Source organism: Peromyscus eremicus, chromosome 1 (assembly GCF_949786415.1).
Source record: "Peromyscus eremicus chromosome 1, PerEre_H2_v1, whole genome shotgun sequence".
Taxonomy (NCBI): Eukaryota; Metazoa; Chordata; class Mammalia; order Rodentia; family Cricetidae; genus Peromyscus; species Peromyscus eremicus.
In genome coordinates this window covers 196,626,468-196,629,775 of record NC_081416.1, presented here as the reverse complement: position 1 = coordinate 196,629,775, position 3,308 = coordinate 196,626,468, and the positions used below count along the sequence as shown (strand labels likewise).

General features: G+C 40.1%; 1 pseudogene; it reads left to right on the top strand.

Annotated features, from left to right (window-relative positions):
• The first annotated feature begins 226 nt into the window (after positions 1-226).
• LOC131902750 (vomeronasal type-1 receptor 1-like) lies at positions 227-1,180 on the top strand (annotated as a pseudogene).
• The last annotated feature ends 2,128 nt before the right edge of the window (positions 1,181-3,308 follow it).

Here is a 3,308-nt window from a genome sequence, read left to right as displayed (position 1 = left end):
TCTCTGGAGCTGTGGGTTGTAGTCTGGTTGTCCTTTGCCTTATATCTAGTATCCACTTATGAGTGAGTACATACCATGTTTGTCCTTCTGAGTCTGGGTTAGCTCACTCAAGATGATATTTTCTAGTTCTATCCATTTGCCTGCAAATTTCATGATATCGATAATGATGTAATTTGAGCTACAAATAATTAATACACATTTACATGTCTTCTTCCTGGTTGTATTGATGCTGTTAAATTTGTTTATCTCAGGTGAAAAGAACATGGTTCCTGAGAACTTGCCAATGGGGATTCTTTTTTTTTTTCTCTAACAGCTGTTGGGATTCTTGGCAACTGGTCAGTTCTTCTTCCATATATCATGTCTGTATTCACTGGAAAAAGTCTGATGCCCAAAGACCAGATTTTAAGGCATTTGATTCTAGCCAATTCCTTGGTCATTATCTCAAGAGTAATTCCTCACATAATGGTACAGCTGGGCTTGCAATATCTCCTGGGTGACCTTTTATGTAAACTCACTCTCTACAGTAATCGAGTGGCCCGGGCCATTTCCCTGCACTGCACCTGCCTCTTGAGTTGCTTCCAAGCAATCACAATCAGCCCCAGCAACTCCAGGTGGATGAAGCTTAAACACAGAGTCTCCAAGTACATGGCTCGGTCCTGCTCACTCAGCTGGCTTGTGCATCTGCTCCTAAACAGCAAAACAGCTATAGATGTGATTGGACCTGATACTAACAAAAACTTCACCAAGAAAATCAAGTTGGGGTACTGCTCGGTGTTTGTTGCTAGCAATCTTGTAACTGTACTATGTCTGTTATTGCATTGTTTCATTGATGGTCTGTATTTGGGTCTCATGGTTTGGACCAGTGACTTCATGATGCGCATCCTCTACAGGCACAAGATTCAGCTACAACATATTCACAGTGCCCAGCATTCTCTCAGAGTCTCCCCTGAAGACAGAGCCACAAAAACCATCTTGACCCTTGTCTGTATCTTTTGTCCTCTCCTATTCAATGTCCTTCATATTAGTTATCTATAATGTGGCATTTGACAATCCAAGTCTGTGGATAATCAACATATTTACATTCCTAGACACATTTTTTCCCACATTTTGCCCCTTCATCCTCATCCGTAATAACAAATCTGGTACAAAGAATCATTTTCCCTGCTGTAGGAGAAGGTAATTTAACATGATGATGTGTGTGTTATGATAAATTTAAATATTCTTTCATCTATTACTGATCATTAGACTCACACATGACCAGGTGTTGTTTAGCAAGTTAATGGCTCTCTAAATTAAGCATTGCCAGTTGTTACTGCAGTCATAATGCTGCCTAAGCAGTTCCATGACATGAAGATATCCCTTTATTTTTATTCTAAAAGCTAAGAGATTGGGGATCATCATGTACTAGGTGGAGCTCCAGGAGTCCAATCGATGAGAGAGAGGAAGTGTGATATGAGCAAGAGATATTGACACCATGATTGGAAAAAGCACAGGAACATATAGCCAAACTCCCGGAAACAAATGAAGTGAGGAGCCCCCATGGAACTGGTCTAGGCCCTCTGGATAAGTGAGACAATTAATTAGCTTGAACTGTTTAGGAGGTCCCCCAGGTGGTGGGACTGGGACCTGTCCTTGGTGCATGAGCCAGCTTTTTGGAACCCAGAGCCTATGCTGAGACATTTTGCTCAGCCTTGGTGCAGGGAGGAGGGGATTGGACCTGCCTCAACTGAATGTACCAGGCTGGGCTGACTCCCCAGGGGAGACCTTGCCTTGGAGGAGGTGGGAATCGTGGGTAGATTGCGGGAGAAGGCTGGAGGGTGGAAGAAGTGAGGACAGGGAAATCTGTGGCTGATATGTATAATGACTAGAAAATCGCTCATAGAAAATTAAAAAAAATATGATACGCTTAAAGATATCTAATTAGCTGTTGAGGTATGTGTTTCTCTTCAAGCACAGCCTGGACTCTGATCCCACTGCTGCAACTGAATTACAGAAAAGAAGAGCAAAGAGAAATCCAGAATCTTTGGCATGTTTATATGATCAATTCCATTTTATTCATTCACGTTTTGACTTCACCGATGTTCTGCATCTGATCTTATGATGTGGGTTTATGGCTCCACTTCCAGGTTCCTCTATGGGAAGAAATGACAAATGCTGTCTATTTGCTGTGCCCATTGTTTCCTAAGACTTCCCTGGAAAACAGAGACTTTCCTAGTCATCCCAATTCTGCTGTGGGCCGTTGTTACCTCCTACTCAGTTGCTTGCACCCTGGCATTCTGTATGACAGTCTATGACAACCCAAGGCTGTGGAGGTTAACCTCTACATTTCTACAAGCATTCTCCATACGTTGTCCTACTGTATTCATCAGTGTTCCCAACTTAATCTCCACACTCTCTTTTCCCTGCCATAGAAAAGATAGTATTTTTCTAATCTCTCAATGTGTCACAGTTGTTGATTTCTGTTCATGAATATATACATATGTTCTTTATTATTTGTGCAAGTCTAACATGAGGTAACATGATGGTTAATATTGATAGTCCACTTTATAAGATCTAGAATCACACAACAGACAGAATCTGGATACATCTTTGAGGGAGTTTAAAGCTGGGTTAATGGAGGTAGAGGACCCACTCTAATTCGGCACAGCCATTGGTTCTCTGGTTAGATTCCTGGACTGAATAAACTGGGGAAAACAAGTTGAGAACTGGCATGCATCTCTCTTTGCTATCTGTCTAGAGATACCATGTGATCAGCTGCGTCAACCTCTTGATACCATGATTCCTTCCCATGATGGACTGTGTACTCAAACTGCAAGCTGAAATAAACCAATTCCACTCTAAATTGTTTTAGTCATTTTTTTAGTCAAAACATTGAAGAAATTAACTAAATAACTCAATAGTATTCTAAATTGTACTGATAAAATCTTATGAGTCATTGTGGTGGCTACAGCATATTTAAATGGAGTTAAATTTTGAGGCTTTTTTTTTGTCTTTTCACATTGCTGTAAAATGGACATCTCAATGCTGCTGGCAGAAGATAGCAAATACTGCAACTTTGGGGAGGCTGTCAACTCAAGTTGATCCTCCAGGACTTACAACATTATGTAGAATGGGGTCTATATTTTTCCAACTTATGTGATTAATACATGCTTAGAATTTCAGCTTTGTATATACAAGAGAAAAAAATACATACCCTAGAGAAGACAACAACTATTTTTTCCTCTTCCTATGAAATAACAGGAATAAGAATTTAAACAAGGAACAAGTTCATTTAAATCAATGCTAATAAATAAAAAAATACATAATTT